At 38.9% G+C, this 17,675-nt stretch overlaps 1 long non-coding RNA gene across 1 annotated transcript in view; it reads right to left on the bottom strand.

Moving 5' to 3' along the window:
- Positions 1 to 14,208: 14,208 nt before the first annotated feature.
- Positions 14,209 to 17,675, bottom strand: part of LOC136792358 (uncharacterized) — a 91,990-nt gene continuing 88,523 nt past the window's right edge. Inside the window, exon 3 of the long non-coding RNA XR_010836024.1 lies at positions 14,209 to 14,295. This is a non-coding gene — a long non-coding RNA (uncharacterized lncRNA). The remainder of the gene's footprint in view (positions 14,296 to 17,675) is intronic.

The raw sequence follows: 17,675 nt of genomic DNA, 5'->3' as shown, positions 1-17,675 counted from the left end.
CTGAAGTAACACGATATTCAGTAGATGAAAGACTGCTGCTCCCAATACTCTGCTCAGAATTAACACATTATATCTCCTAGAAGAGTGGGAAATAACATGCTCTGGAGTAAGAAAACTTGGCTGATAATCCTGACTTCAACATTTATCTGGCTTTGGGCCATTCACTATATTCTCTTAGTCATCTCTAAACTGGGAAAGTACATTAGGATCTACCTCATATAGTGATCATGAGTCTTAAATTAGAAAATGTTTGTATAACATTTGCTATGATCTGAATGTTTGTGTCACCATCCCACCATTCAGATGTTGAAATCCTAACCCCCAATGTGATGGGATTAGAAGGTGGGGTCTTTGGAAGGTGCTTAAATCAGAAGAATAGAACCCTCATGAATGGGATTGGTACTCTTTATAAAAGAGACCCCAGTCAGCTCCCTAGTCCCTTCCACCATGTGAGCACACAAAGAGAAGTCTGCAACCTGGAAGAAGGCCCTCACCCACCATGCTGGCACTCTGATCTTAAACTTTCAGCCTCCAGAACTATGAGAAATAAATTCTGTTGTTTACAAGCCACCCAGTCTATGGTATTTTGTCATAGCAGCTACAGCAGACTAAAAACAGCATCTCCTAGGTTTTTGGCACATAGTAGGTGCTCAGTATTTCAAGCTATAATTTTTAATTAAATTTATCTCTTATTTATTATTTTTATTTCTCATCTATATTTCTGCTTTTTTAATTGGAGTTGAGGAATAATGTGCAGTTCATCATTTTCCCCTTCTTCTGTACCATTTTTAACCCAATGCTGTATTTTTCTACACTTTATGTACTTTATCCTCTTTCTGGTCCAAAGAAGCACCAGGTAAGTAGTGTAGGTAATTTTTGCTAATATATTATATTTACCTAGTTATTCCTTGGGAAGTTAAAGTATGCTTTGAAAATATCAGTCTGAAATCTGATTATCTAGGAAGATTTCTTATTGTAATTAGATGGAATAAGTTTTATATCACATTTACTACATAAAGGGTATATGGCAAAAATAAATCTACCTGTGAAAGACAACATTTAAAACTCTCATCTAGTTATTATTGTAATCCTTAAAAATATAAAAAACAATAAAATCAAATTATGTGAAATACTCTAAAATACATATCTAACATAAAAATACACCTACATAAAATTTTACACATTTTATTTCCAGGCCTGAAAGGAAGTTTACGTGAGTTCACTGTTTCAATAATAACAGAATTATTTTCATTTATTTATTCAACAAATATGTATTAATATCCTGCTGTGTGTTCGGTACTATTTTTGGCACAATTATTTCATATTAAACAGAATATAGAAGATCAGTTTTTATGAATGTTATACTCTAGAAAGGTGAAATGATGATAAGTAATAAATAAGGAAGGAAGTAAATAAATGTATATCAAGTGGCAGTAAGCATGATGGAAGAAAAATAAGTGAGGACAAGGTGGATAGACAGTGATAGGGTATATTTTACATAAGGTGGTCAGGAAAGGCATCTTTTATAAAGAAGCATTTAAAAAGACTTCAGAAGTTGTAAGGAAGAACTTTTCAGGCAGAGAGAACAAGAGCAAAAGCCCTGCAGTGGAAGTAGACTTGTGTGCAAGAAATACTGAGACTAAAGCAGAGTGAATGAGAAAGAAAGGGTTTGGAGATTAATTCAGAGAAATAGCAGGGCATGAAATCAGGTAAGGCTCTGTGAACTATACTGATACATTTAAATTTTGTTCTGATCCAAATATAAAAAGTAATTTAAGAATTTGATCTTAGAGGGACATAATCTGGCTTATATTGTAAAAGGCTCACTCTGGTTTTGGGGTACATAATAGATTGTAATGGAGTGGGGAGAAAGATGAGAGACCAATTAGGATGTTTTCCAACAATCCAAGAGATGATGGTGGCTTGGCCAGGATATTTGTGGTAGATGTGGCAGAAAATATTCATATATCAGGTATGATTCAAAGCAGGAATTTAGAGAAAGTTTTAATGAATGGGATGTGAAATGTAAGAAAAAGGAAGATGCAAGGAGAGCCCAAAGACATTTGGCTTCAGCAGCCAGGAGAATGAATGAAAATGCCTTTTGCGAAGATAAGGTAGACTGGATAGGCAGAATTTTTTTTTCAGGAGTGGAGGGGAAACACAGAGAAGGGGAATGAAAAGTTTAATTTTGATCATTTTGAATTTGAGATGTCTTTTAAATATTCAAGTGGAGATGTTGAAAAGGCAGTTGGATATTTCAGGCTGGGATTTAGGGGGAAATTCCCCAAAAGAATTTAAAAATGTGAAAGTTATCAATTACTGATGGTATTTAATTCCACACAATTAGAGGAGATCATCTGGAAATTGAGTATAAAGTGTTTTTAGAGGGGAACGCTAGGGCTTTCCAATGTTTAGAGGTCAGAATGATGAAAAAGAATAGACAAAAGAGACTGATAAGAAATGAACAGTATACTAGGAGACACTTGAGAAAGAGTGTCCTGGAGGCCAAGTGAGGAAAATTTTTCAAGAAGAAGGGAGGTGCCTGAGTGTGTTAGATGGAGCCATGAGACTGAGTAAAATGAGAACTAAGAACTGGCCAATGGATTTGGCAATATGCAGCTCATTGGTGACTGTGATACAAAGAACATAGGGACAAAAGTCTGGCAATGGCGAGGTCCATGAGGGAAAATATAGGGAGAGGAATGGACTCAGGAGAGAAAACTTATGAAGAATCAGAAGACTTCCACATGAGTGAAGTTTTCAGTAGTCAAGTAGTCTGGAACATTCTGAGATATTGCTTTCAAAGTGAAGAACAAAGTATGGCATCTTGCAACTCCTACCAATAAGAAGGAGGCACAATGCCTGGTAGGAAGCAGCATATTCCTCATTTGGGAATTCTTCTCTGGCCTTATTACCAAGTGACAATGGCAGCTTTGAGTGGGGCCCAGACCAGGAAAATCCTTAATTGTAGATCTAAACAATAGTATAACCAGACCTGCCATTTAAGCCCTAGGACACAGCAGCATCTATCATTTTAGAGGTAACTGTGATGGGAAAAGATGCCATGTGGAGGTTAGCTCCAGTGAAAGAATTACAATGTAAACACATAGAGTTCTGAAGCAAAGCCATGTTATCTACAGAAAAGAATTATATGACATTCAAAAAGAGGCCCTGGTTTGCTACTAGGGACTAAGATGGAGCACCTACCTGATCATGGAATATCAAGTGACTATCCTGCATGGCCTGCCCATCTTGAGCTGGAAATTGTCAGATGCATCAAGGCATGTTAGGCTAGCCCAGCAGCAATCCACTATAAAAAAGAAATGATACATCTAGGATCAGGCATGAGCAGGGCCCAAAGGCAAAGTAAGTTGCTAAGTAAGTAAGTAAGTCTGGTGGACCAGGCTCCCATGTCACTTACCATTGTCACACTGGCACCACTCCCTTGGCTAACATCTATGGCCATATGGCAGGGGTGGGGGTCTCATAGGATCAGATGACAAGAGGAAAATGACTGAGCACTTTTAAGGATGGATAGACTTGCTATATGTCTACGAACTGAAAATGAACAGTAGCTATAGTCCAGTTCTGCTCAAGGGAGGGCCAGAAAGACAGCAGGGAAGGAAATGCTCCCCAGTAGGCACTTCTTAGGATGATACACTTGGTCATCCCCTTTGCAATGAAAGAGAAGTAGAATATATGGAACAATGGCCATTTGAGGATAGTTTGTTGGAAAGGAGAAGGGCCAAGGAGGTCTAGGGAAGGGACATGTGGATGGATGGATGGGAATGGACCTGAAGTATTTTGTATCACACATTCAAGCCCTCTAGAGGGTACCCCACTAGAAAATATATTAAATAACCAATGTGACAAAATAATTCAGCCAGGTGACATCAACTAGCCTTTGTCATCAGCCACCTCAGTGCTGGCAAAATGGGCACAGGAACATTGTACCTATGGTGGTAGGAATGGAGGCTCTGACTGGACCTTACAGCATGGGCTCCCTTCTTACCAAAGATGATCTAGCTTCAGCTGCTGCCAAACATCCAATGTGCCAGTGACAGAAGCTAATGCTGAGCCCCCGATATGACGCCATTCTCTCAAAAGAGCCACTATACAATTGGGGTTAATCTGGTTACTTTCAACCCTTTTCTGTCAGTAGGGCCTCAGCCAGCACCACTATTCCAGGCTTAGAGAATGTTTGACCCTCTTAAATGAAGTTCTTTATATAATCATATCAACTAAAGAACATACCTGAGTGCAAATTGGGTGAGGTTGTGGACACATGACCACAGGATCCACTGGTCCTACCAGTGGTGCATACTGCACCTCCCAGAAGCTGTCAGTCTGACAGAGTGATGGAGAGGCCTCTGAAGTCATAGCTGAGGTGCCAGTTTGGATATTATATCCTGCAAGGATGGGGCATCATTCTCTAGGATGTAGTATACGGTGGTCCCCCCCTTATCCGCGGTTTTGCTTCCCTCAGTTTCAGTCACCCATGGTCAAATGCAGTCCAAAAATATAAAATGGAAAATTTCTGAAATAAACAATTCATAACTTTTAAACTGCATGCCATTATGAGTAGTCTGGCAAAATCTCACACCAACCCACACCATCCCACTCTGTCCTGCCCCTATAGTGAATCATCCCTTCATCCAACATATCCTGCCTGTTAGTCACTTAGTAGTCATCTCAGCAGTCAGACTGACTGTCGCGGTGCTGCAGTGCTTGTGTTCAAGAAACCCTTATTTCCCTTAATTATGGCCACAACATGCAAGAGTAATGATGCTGAAAATTCACATAGGCCAAAGAGAAGCTGTAAAGTGCTTCTTTTAAGTGGAAATATGAAAGTTCTCCACTTAATAAGGAAAGAAAAAAAAAAATCGTATGCTAACTGGCTAAGATCTATGGTAAGAACGAATCTTCTATCCATGAAATTGTAAAGAAGGAAAAAGAAATTTGTGCTAATTTTGCTGTTGCACCTCAAACTGCAAAAGTTACAGCCACAGTGAATGATTAGGTGCTTAACTGAGATAGAAAAGGAATTAAATTTTTACAATAAGATATTTTGAGAGGGAGAGAGAGACCATATTCACATAACTTTTATTATGGTATATTGTTATAATTGTTCTGTTTTATTATTAGTTATTGTTTTTCATTTCTTACTGCGCCTAATTTATAAATTAAACTTTACCCTAGGTAAGTATGTATGTATGTATAAGAAAAAGCATAGTATATGTAGGATTTGGTACTGTCTGCAGTTTCAGGCATCCACTGGGGTCTTATAATATATCCTCTGCAGATAATGGGGGGCTGGTACTGTACACACTAAATTAACAATGCTTATATGGTTCTGTGACCCTAGTAGGTAGAATACTTGTGTCTTGGTCTGGGAGCCCAGGGGAGAAAGTAGGAGTAGCCCTGTTCACTGTCACTCCCAGAGAGTCACTTGGTGAAATGTGTCTTCCCTCGCCTGCAAGTCTAGGTTCTGCAGGTCTAGATGTGTTGGTCCCACCAGGGAACATAGCAAATGTCCGGTTAAACTCTGAGCTGTGGCTGCAGCTTGGTCATTTGGGCACCATTTGCAAGGAGACTAACAGGACAGAAGGAACCGAGTCACCATTCTCATAGGTGGAATTAACCCTGACACTCAGGAGGAGGTAGGCTTCTTGTTAGGTAAAGGAATCAGGAAGAAAGTGTTTAGCATTCATGTGATCCACTGGCATATCTCTTAGAACTTTTTTGCCTGATTGTGAGAGATACTTGACAAATGCAGCAGCCGTAGCCTGATAAGGGTATGGTGATCAGAAGCAAAGATACCTCAAGAAGAAGATCGGGGTTACCTACCAGGTATGCACCTAGACGCACGGAGGTACTAGGTAGAGGAAATCCAGAATGGACAGAAGAGGAGAAAAAACATGAGTATCAGTCGTGGCCTCAAAACTAGCTGTAGCAGTAGGAACTATAGTTTATCTTACTAATCTTCTTCTTGCAAATCTCCCAGGGAAAAGAGACCAACCAGAAGCCTGAAGAAACTTTTCCTAGATAGACTGAACTTACACAGAGCAAGTGGATGCAAGCAGCTCACAGACGCTACAGCGTGTCACTCAGGTTTCCCCCCTCAGCCCGCACCCCCACCCCCCAGCAAGTCCACCACCCCAGACGCCTAGATCATTGCCTGCTGACAGCTCAGAGTTGAGTTCCTCCCACTAATAGCCCTAAGATGAAAGGAGCTGCCTGGCCCAAGGTTATGCCCCCCTCCACCAGTTGGCACTCACCTAATGACTGGACCATGTTGAGGGTACAAAGGCCTGGCTCTTGCCTCGATCTGAGATAATCTGGCACAACTCTGAAGGTATACTATAAAAATTAATAAACAAAAACCTCAATTAAATAGAGTCGGGAAGCAGGCAGTGGGAGTTCTCACATCCTGTGACAATAGTAGAGCCCAACAGGAAGAGGTAAGACTCCTCTTCTTTTCTGACAAGGACTCAGCCAATGAAAAGCCATGGACTCTTTGTTTTCTACAGCCCTCCCAACTTCCTTTCCCCTCTATAAAAGAGTTCTCCTTCCCTCGGCACGCAGGGACTTGCATATCGCTTGCCAAGGTTACAGACCTTGGACTACAATTCTCTGCTGATGTCAAATAAACTAAATTTTTTTTTGTTTTTTCTGCTGAAGAAATAACTGGCAGTCTGTTCTAGGTCGATAATACTCTAGATCCAGAGCTCCCTGTGGGATCGGCTGAGGCCTCTGTTGTGCCTGCATCTTGGTCAAATTCTCCCTCTGCTCAATCTTGCTGCCCTCACTCCTTTAGAAGTTTTTTTGTGGAGTGTCCTCCCCAATAAACCTCCTCCACACAAACCTCAGTGTCAGAGTCTGTTTTCTCAGGGACACAACAGGAGACAGTAATCTTTTATGGTATCTTCTCAATTGCTTGATTTTTCATTGTAAAATAAATTAATAGTATTTTTAAAGAATTGATTTCAAATACAAAAAAATGTAGAGACATAGTTGGCAAAATAATTCCCAAACAATGCAAACAGACTCTCATAGCAAAGCATAGATTTTACTGTGTTACTTTTGGTTTTGGTTCCCCTTCTGATACCACAAGGAAGCCCTGCTTCCCACCAGCCAATTTCCTTTCTTTCCAGGTAAAGTTCCTTGTGAGACTTAGTTTTTCTGCCTTTTTCTTTTCTAATTTAGATTTTACCCCAAAATGCAAGCTACATAAAAAGGTATTAGCACAACAAAAGGAGAAAAAAAACTTTTGTTTATTTCTAAATACCCTATAGGAAGTTGTCAAAAGATTCATGCATAACAATAGGATGTAAATTTAGGTAATGATTTGGATCTTCTCCAATTGCAGCTTCAGCCTGGCAAACAACAGATTTCCTTAGAAATTCACTGTAGCTCAAACATAAAATTCTTGTTTCACCATGGCTAATTGACATCGCACAAGCATATGTAATGAGTTTTTCAATAAAGAAATAAATACCTTTTGTGTAGAGGGAGAAAAAAGGCCAATATGGAAGAATATTTTAAGTCTTTTCATTTATATTTGCATTTATATCACTGATCTGAAAAGTTTCCAAATGAAAAAGTGGCAGCACTCTGTGACAGAGGCATTGTAGAGTAATTATGGGGCGAAAAAAAAAAAAAAAAAACAAGGTCCCCACGTTTAATTATTATAAAAACATTATTAGCCTTGCAAATTAACATAGTTTCATTTCTTCTTTTGTTTTTTTGACCCAGGGATATGGGGAAAATAATAACTAGCATATAATATACAGATAGGATGAGTTCAAAACCACTGCTTTCTTAGCTCATGTGATTTACTCAGCTTGCTATTTTTAAACCATTTTTTGAAAATCTGCTAGCTTCTAGAAAAGATTTAACATGGCTTTAAAAACTAAAGCAAACAAAATAAGAGGGTAGGTAAGAGAGTAAATGGATATGAAGAGAAAGCAAAATGAGAGTGGAGTTAATAAACTAGGAATTAGATTAGCAAACAACAACTCCCTTATGCTGGGCAGTACATTTAATGGAGGATTGCTAATTTGGCCTAAACTTTCTAGCAGCCATCAAAAAGAGTAATGATGATAGGGATTCAACTGACAACCTCTACAATGTAAGGAAAAGCAACAGATTAAACTAAGTATAATGTTCCTTGTTGCTGAGACCTTTTTCCTGAGACTTACCAAAGATGCCACCATATTGTAATTTTAAAAACTTCAATTACATTTTGTATGAAAATTGTTAAGAAGCAAAAGTTTTCAGGGGAAACCTTTTGCTTCTTTAGCAATTTGTTGTTTTCATAATGTCCCTCAATTTAAGCCAAAGGCACAATACTGAAAAGCAAAGTCAGCAAATAAAAATTAAATAAAGTTTACCCCAGATATTGTTAAAGAGAAAATTATTCTAACACTTGCTAAAATGGTCAGGAAGACTTTATTCAAGACTATTGCAATGGGGTATTGTAATAGGGAAAGAGATCAGGCTGAAGTCCAAATACAATTAGGTCAAATGGGGATTTACAGGCAAGGTGCATAGTGATGGGGATCAGTGGATGGACACTTCGTAAGAGGAAACATCAAGGGTAGGAAGATTCTTGCTAACTTGCCTTTATAGAATTCTTGCGAAAGGCAGGTCAAGGACTTATACAAGGAAGTTAGGGGATATGGGACTTGATCAGATATTAAGAGTGGGGGAATGCTTGACAAACTGACTTAGCAGAATTCTTGCTAAGACTGGGCAATGCAGGTCTGGCAAACAAAGGATGGACACAGAAGCCCACCTGTGAGACCTAGTCAAGAAGAGAGCTCAAAGGAGACTAGAGTTTGGCCAAGGATAGAGTCTTAGTCGATAGCTACCATGAGCTAACACTGAAGACTACCAAGATCTGTTCAAAAAGAAGTTTGGCAAATATTTACACTTTTGGTTAGGACATCTGCATCTAAAATAGCCTGCAGTGAAGCAAATACCCCTGTTTAATACCTCAGGCTGAGAAAAAGGAACAAAGGATAGTTATTTCTCACTCCTCATGCTCCCAAATGGAGGATCTTCCATTAGAGCAATGGTTCTCAAATGTTTTATCTCAGGATAACTTTTCACTCTTTAAAAAAAATTAATTCATTTTATTTTATTTATTTATTTTTGGCTGCACTTGGTCTTCGTTGCTGCGCACAGGCTTTCTCTAGTTGCCGTGAGCGTGGGCTACTTACTCTTCCTTGTGCTGTGCGTAGTTCTCATTGCGGTGGCTTCTCTTATTCCGGAGCACGGGCTCTAGGCACACAGGCTTCAGTAGTTGTGGTACGGGCTCAGTAGTTGTGACTTGCAGGCTCTAGAGCGCAGGCTCAGTAGTTGTGGTGCATGGGCTTAGTTGCTCCGCGGCATGTGGGATCTTCCAGGACCAGGGATCAAACCCGTGTCCCCTGCATTGGCAGGAGGATTCTTAACCACTGCGCCACCAGGGAAGTCCCAACTTTTTACTTTTAAATACTACTGAGTACACCAAAAAACTTTTGTTTACATGAGTTATATTTTCTATATAAGGGACTGAGAAGTTTTTTAAAATTTAGTTATTAATTCATTTAAAATAGCAATAATAAACTTTTTATATGTTAATATAAATAACATAGTTTCATAAAATAACTATTTTTCAAACCAAAAAAAATTAGCGAGGTGAGATGCATCATTTTACATGTTTTGCAAATCTCTTTAATGTCTGAACTTAACAGAAGATAGCTGGGTCTTCAGATTTGCTTCTCATTCCCTTGGATGCAATATATTGTTTTGATTGAAGTACATGAAGAGGATCCAGTCTCACACAGACTTGTAGTTGAAAAGGACCTAGTAGCTGCAGACGTCTAAAAGAAAGGCCTCAGGGATCTTCTGACCACACTTTAAGAAATACTCCTAGTCTTTGTATGTCCACTTATTCCCCTCCAGGGAGGAGCTGTGAATTTCCTCATATATTACATAGAAAAGAAAGTGGGCTGCTCTCCATGTCATAACCAGGAATGGTTTGGGATTGTCTAGTGCAACTTCTGGGTCTGCTGAATTCTGGAGTACCACTGTCCATTTTGTACAGAGTTAAAGACACATTTTTCAAATGAGCATTTATCAGAGAAATAAAAAGTTAAATATTTATCTCCATCTGTCTGACCGCTGTGCCGATCTCTCAACCAGTTCTGAACACAAGAGAAGACATTAGTGTTATTTATTGACCCCCTTAAATGCCAGCAAATGGAAGGACATATGCTAGGCTGTCCAAAGCCATATTGCCTTGAAAATACAATGTCAGATATAACAAGGGAGTAAATTTTAAAGGTTCCTCATTTGGTATGTTAAGTAAGACTTAACTTTTAGGAATATGTGTAATTATGTATATCAATAATCTTATGCATAAAAATTAGAAGAAACTGGAAAGAAGGCACATACCCAAGCAAACAATTTTGAATAGTTTGGATTTATAAACTATAGGAATATAGTTAGTGAAAAGAACACCTGTTCCTTAAATACATAACTCTTCTACACAGATTATGTACCTAGGTAGAGCAGGAGCTCAGAATGAGAATCATAAAAGTATCAAATCTGCTGATCCAAGTTTGACTTGTAATACAGTTGTTAAACACCAAAATACATTCTAGTGAAATACTTAATACAGGTAAGCAAAATGAAAATAAACCATTCAAAATACTGTTAAAAGGACCTCAGCACAAAAGTTTGTACTTTGAGGCTTCATGAAATGCAAAATCATGTGCTAAGGAAAAATGCATATGTACAATTACTGTGTTTTGTGCACCCAAGAAATAATCAAGCTTCTACCTCTGTCGTAAGATGGAATTTTATTGACATGACTCAAAATTAATAATAAAATGACAATTATAGCCTTCCACCCAAACTTAGTATAAGTGCTAATTAATTTACACTAAAAGTCAGTCCTTTTTCTGACTTTTTTTTTTTTTTTTTTTTGTGGTACGCGGGCCTCTCACTGTCGTGGCCTCTCCCGTTGCGGAGCACAGGCTCCGGACGCACAGGCTCAGCGGCCATGGCTCACGGGCCCAGCCGCTCCGCGGCATGTGGGATCTTCCCGGACCGGGGCACGAACCCGTATCCCCTGCATCAGCAGGCGGATTCTCAACCACTGCGCCACCAGGGAAGCCCCTTTTTCTGACTTGAGACTATGCTGTAACTTGAGGTTTTTCAACTCATGGAAGTATGATTTCTTACCTACAAAGTGTGGGAGCAAAATACATTCAATTAGACCACAGGATTCCTTAGAAAAAGAATTGTGCCATAAAGTAAATATGGAGGTTTTAAAATGCAAGTTAGTGTTTTGAATATTTAAAATGTTTTCTGCTTGAATGAACAAATGAATGTTCCTTTATGTTTTCCTGTTAGCTATATCATCACTATTTACAGCTCTTTTCTAAGAACTGCCTGCACTTAACATGCTTCCTAAATTGTCATGAGTAGTCCCAACCCCATTATCTCCACTATTAATCATAATTGTCCGACCAGATGTCCTTGCCTTTAGACTAAGATCAGTGTTAAAGTGAGGCCATAATGGCAGTCAATTCCGGTGCAAATTTTAAAGGGGTGTCAAAAACTCAGTAATCGGGCTTCCCTGGTGGCGCAGTGGTTGAGAGTCCGCCTGCCGATGCAGGGGACGTGGGTTCGTGCCCCGGTCCGGGAAGATCCCACCTGCCGCGGAGCGGCTGGGCCCATGAACCATGGCCGGAGAGCCTGCGCGTCCAGAGCCTGTGCTTCGTGATGGAAGAGGCCACAACAGTGAGAGGCCCGTGTACTGAAAAAAAAAAAAACAACTCAGTAATCAACATAAATGATATTTTAATGTACTATTTTAAAAATCATAATAAACAAAAAATCAAAATTTTAAATAAAGAGAGGCTGTTTGTTTTATGACTTTGTGTTATTGTGCAACACAAATAACAATCTTCCAACCAGCGGAGTTTCCCAAGTTCCCGTGCAGGGTGGGTTTGTGAGGATTCACAATGATGTGTAAACAGACTGGGAATTATGGAGCTTTATATGTAGTCATTATATTTTTTCGTAAAGCTTCTATTAACTCTTAACCCTTGCTTCAAAATATGGGAGGGTATTTTGCTAAGTGTACTAGGGATGCACATTTTTGCTTTTGTTTCAGACCAATATGGCTCTGCTGGGTACTGATGGACATCACAACTCAATGCCTTCTTTTCTCACATCAACTGTGTTCCTTGAGAGCAAAATTTCTCTCTCTCTCCTTTTCTTCATGGTTCAACTTCTTCTATGTTGTTTTTCCTTTTTCTCGTTTTCCTCATCTCAAACTTACTCCCCAACCCACTCTTCACTTTCTACTCCATGGGAAAACTACCCATTAATGCCCTTAAATGACATTCATATTGCTAAATCCAATGGGTCCTTTACAGTCTTCATTTTACTTCACTGCTCAGCATCTCTCAATGTTGTGGATTACTCTGTTCTTCCAGAAACAATCTTTCTGGCAGCCACCATGACACCATACTCTTTGTTTTCCTTCTTCCTTTCTAGTTACTTTTTATTGTAGGTTCCTCCTCTTCTATTTACCATTAAATATTGGCACTTCTACTAATAATTTTTTTTTAATATTGGCATTTTGAATGTCTTAGTCTGTTGATATACCCATTCTATACTCCCTATTTGACAATCTAATAGCCATCTATAAATTCACAGGTACCTATATACTCGTGACACGACATGTATAGCTCTAACTCAGAATCAGACTCAATTGCTTTCTCTGTACATCCACTTAAATCTCTGAAAGTCATGTTACCATCAATTTATCCAAGACCAAACTCAACTTCCTGTCCCACTTAGTCCTTTTCCATTCAACAGCTCAAATGAGAAATCAAGGAGTCATCTCTCACACATCTCTCCCTTCCCATATCATCCAGAACTCTCTCTTCCAAATCCATCCACGCTGCACACCTCTACGGCCTCCTCTCGAATCTAATGGCTTCTGAATCATCAAACCACATCTAGAATATTCTAGTAACCCCAACTAGTTTCCCTAGAAAAGTCTTGTCTCCCTTTACAAATTATCCACACTGAAGCCAGTTCTTTAAATAAAATTGTTATCTTTCTTTATTTTTCAAGAGATTAGAGGCCAAAAACACCAGTTAAGAGCATTCTGCAGTTCAAGCAAGACATAATAAAGGGACAGAAAGGCTAATAAATTACAGATTCAAACTGTTTTTAAGAAATAGAAGTGACAGCACACAGGAACTGACTGGAAGGCATTAAGAAAGGGGATAAAGAAACCCTGGCTTGTAGAATTTAGTATCTTGCACATGATCTTATGATTTAGAAACTGGAGTCATGCCAAATTCTATAGAAGTGTGTTTTCAGTACTTCTTGCATTTTAGCATGTAAGTATAAAAGTTTTGCTCTCTTAAAATCTCTTCTTTGATCCTTCATTCTCCTTCTGTTTTGGGTTTCCATCAGTTAATTCTCTAAGTCAAAATGCTTCTTCCTCCTAAGAGTTCTTGAATCTTCTCTCACTTCTCCATCCCAATTGCCAGTATCTTAGTGCAGTTGCTTATTATTTTCCATGTGCATATGGTTTCTCTCTCTCAATTAATTTTCTACATTGCTGTAAAATATAAATGTTTACAAACAGCCACTAGCATTTAACAATTCTGTAACAGGCCTTTTATAACAGATATTTTTATCTCCTTGCCTAAAATGCCTTTCCCAACCTGATCTTCTTTTTTTGTGTGTGTGGTACGCGGGCCTCTCACTGCTGTGGCCTCTCCCGTTGCGGAGCACAGGTTCCGGACGCGCAGGATCAGCGGCCATGGCTCACGGGCCCAGCCGCTCCGCGGCATGTGGGATCTTCCCGGACCGGGACACGAACCCGTATCCCCTGCATCGGCAGGCGGACTCTCAACCACTGCGCCGCCAGGGAAGCCCCCAACCTGATCTTCTTATGGTGAACTTCCATTTGCTGTTCAAGTCTCAATTCTTACTCTACTTTCTTCTTCAGGAATCCATTCTGACAAGTTCCTCTCTTAGCTAGCTTACTCCTCCCAAATGCCTCTGTAGCACCCTATGGAATATATATTTTTATAACGTACTGTCATTTTTCATTTGTCTGAATTCTCCATTAATTTGAATACCTTGAGGTCAGAAACTAATAATTATAGAATGAGGAAATATTACCTGGTCATAAAGAATGGATTCTGGATTCAGATAACCTGTACTCAAATTCCTATCCAGCTGTTTTTAATGGTTGGTTAGTTTCATCATCTGAAAAAAAAAGTGAGTAATAGTAATATGTACCTAAAAAGCATTTTGTAGACCTTAAATTAGATTAAGTATACAAAATTAGCACAGTGTTTAGTATATAGTTAGTGTTCAATAAAGGTTTGTGCCATAAATGAACTTACACTTTGTTATTCCTCGTATAGGTCAAGCTCTCTTATAGCCTTATAAACAACATAAAGAATTCACAGAAAAATTTTATTTTAGATGAATACAGAAGTGCAGAATATGATTACTTTCATGATATATTTTTGATCATGTCTTTGTCATACATTAAATTATTATTAAACCTCAAATTAAAACAGCCCTAGATAAAAAAGCTGATCCACGGCTGGATGCTGTTTCCAAGAATCTGTTAGGGAGGAGTGATTACTATCTATAGATAGGAGTGATAGGAGTGGCCTCTGTCTATCATGATATACAGCATTCTAAATATGATTGATTATTCATAATAATTTTGAATTTGTTTTTTATCTTGTTTGTATTATCAATTCCTTCAGTTCTTTGGATCATTTTGTTTTTCTAGGATGCCAAGGGGTTTTGTTTGTTTGTTTGTTTGTTTTTTGCCCTTTTAAAAATACAAATTTCTGGGCTTCCCTGGTGGCGCAGTGGTTGGGAGTCTGCCTGCCGATGCAGGGGACGCAGGTTCATGCCCCGGTCCGGGAAGATCCCACATGCCGCGGAGCGGCTGGGCCCGTGAGCCATGGCCACTGAGCTTGCACGTCCAGAGCCTGTGCTCCACAGCAGGAGAGGCCACAGCAGTGAGAGGCCCACGTAGCACAAAAGAAAAATACAAATTTCCCTTGTCTCACAGCCCTGCTTACTCTCATTTGTACCTAAGTAGTATGGTCTTCTTAAAAGCCACTTGAAATTCACTCATCCTTCAAAAAACCATTGTGGTAACAAGGTCTGCTCTGAAGGTTAATTTCAGCAGGTCTGAAATAGGTTGGTGCTGGTGTGCTGAAGTCAGATAAACCAACCTGACCCCTGGTAAAGAGGCATGTACTGATTAATAGTGTTGCTTTATACCATGGCTGTGAGGCAAGTTACACTCAAGCCCCGCTGACCTTCTTTCCTATCCCTTAAACTCAGCAAGTTCAAAACCACCTCACGGCATAGGATTTGAGGCCCTTCTGGAAGTCTACTGATTAAGCCACATACACACCCCGAGTCACTGTGTATACCACTGTCTTATTCTTTTTGATAGCACTTACTATATCTGAAATTAGATTATTTGTGTGTGCTTATTTTTTATATTCCATATTAGAAATATAAACTCTCCACTGCAAAATTTTAAAATACACATAAACTTCCCCTCCTCTCCTTTAATGTCTATACAGGAGCCAGTGGTGACCGGCCAAAAGAGCTCTACAATGGCTGAGCTCTGTGTGGGTAGGAGGGTTGGGGAGGTTGGAAAGGGAGCAAGGCTTCCTTTCCTAAGTACTCCAGTGGCAAAATCACAAGAAAACTAGAATAAAATGAAGAAAAATTAAAAATGAAAAAAAAAAGATGTGAAAACAAGAAAGAAGGTATTTCTAGTGGAAAGATTCTTCCATATGACTGAACTTGTGGCTCCTATTCCTGTAACGTTGGGGCACTATTTACTGACCCATTTTGCCAGGAGTCAAGAAAATATTTATATCTCACACCTTAATAGACCTGAGACTTCCTTCACCCATGAGGAGACCACGGGCAGCTCCAACTAGGGAAATTCCTTCCTAAACCACAGTTGGCACCAGCAGGAACAAGTGGTAACCCAAGGCCACAAGATAAACCAAGCAAACCAAAATAAAATGGTCAAGGCTTTGTCACTGGAACCACAGCCTACAAAAGTAGACCAAGACCTGCGTGCTAAACCTAAAGAAAACTGTTTGCCTGAAACAATAAAAGATCTAAATAGGACCCAGAGTTTCCTAAAATAATAAGTACCCAGGATGCAAGTGAAATTCACCCATCATTCCAAAAAATAAGGAAAATCACAACTTGAATTAGAAAAGAAAACAAATGACAAACACTGAGATAAATCAGATGTTGGAATTATTTGACAAAGATTTTAAATCAATCAACATGACCATGCTTCAAGAATTAATTACAATATGATTTTAAAGCAAATGGAAAATCTCAGCAAAGAAACAGTGCAGAGATAAACATATAGATGGATGGAACAGAATAGAGAACCTAGAAATAGAACCACATAAGTATGCACAATCAACTTTTTGCAAAGGTAAAAAATCAATTCAATGGAGAAAGGATATGCTTCCCCCAAAATGATGCTGAAACTACTGAACATCCACAGGAAAAAAGAAAAAAAAAATCCTTGACCTAAACCTCACTCCTTATACAAAAATTAATTCTATGTTGATCATGGACTTAAGTGTAAAACATAAACTATAAGACTTTTAGAAGAACAAGAGAGGAGAATCTTCTGCACCTAGAACTGAGCAGAGAGTTTTTAGAATTGACATCAAATGAAAAAATGCATTTTTTAATGGTAAAAAAAATTGAGAAATGGAACCTCATCAAAATTAAAACTTTTGTTCTCTGTAAGGCTGGGTGAAGAGGATGAAAAATAAACTACAGGTTGGGAGAAGATACTTTCAAGATGTATCTGATATAGGACTAGTATCTAGAATATAGAAAGAATTCTTAAAACTCAATATCATAATAAATCCAATTGGAAAATGAGCAAAGGAGATGAACAAACATGTCAGCAAAAAAGACACACAGTTGACAAATGTTATAGACTGAATAACTCTGTCCCCCCACATTTCATATGTTGAAACCTATTCCCCAAATGTAATTGTATTCAGAGGTGGGGCCTTTGCAAGGTAATTGGCTCATGAGGGTGGAGCCCACATAAATAGGATTAATACCCTTACAGAAGAGACCCTAGAGAGCTCCCTAACCCTTCTACCATGTGAGGATACACCAAGGAGAAGACAGCTGCTTATGAACAGGAAGTGGGCCCTCACGGGACACTGAATCTGCTAGTACCTTGATCTTGGACTGCCCAGCCTCCAGAACTGTGAGAAATAAATGTTTGTTGCTTAAACTACCCATTCTATGGTATTTTGTCATAGGAGCCCTGAATGGGCTAAGACAACAAAAAGCATATGAAAATATATTCTCCTCCATTAGTTATCAGGGAAATGCAAATTAAAACCACAATAAGATATCACTATACATCTATCAGACAGGCTAATATTAAAAAATAGCAACAACAATAAATGCTGGTGAAGATACAAAGAAACTGGACCATTCATACATTGTTGATGGGAATGTAAAATGGTACACCCACTCTGAAAAACAGTTTGGCAGTTTCACAACAAACTAAACATGCAATTATCATATGACACGATAATTAC

The sequence above is a fragment of the Kogia breviceps genome, chromosome 13 (genome assembly GCF_026419965.1).
Source record: "Kogia breviceps isolate mKogBre1 chromosome 13, mKogBre1 haplotype 1, whole genome shotgun sequence".
Lineage (NCBI taxonomy): Eukaryota > Metazoa > Chordata > Mammalia > Artiodactyla > Physeteridae > Kogia > Kogia breviceps.
Note: the sequence above shows the minus strand (reverse complement) of the source record. Positions and strands in the feature narration are given on the sequence as shown.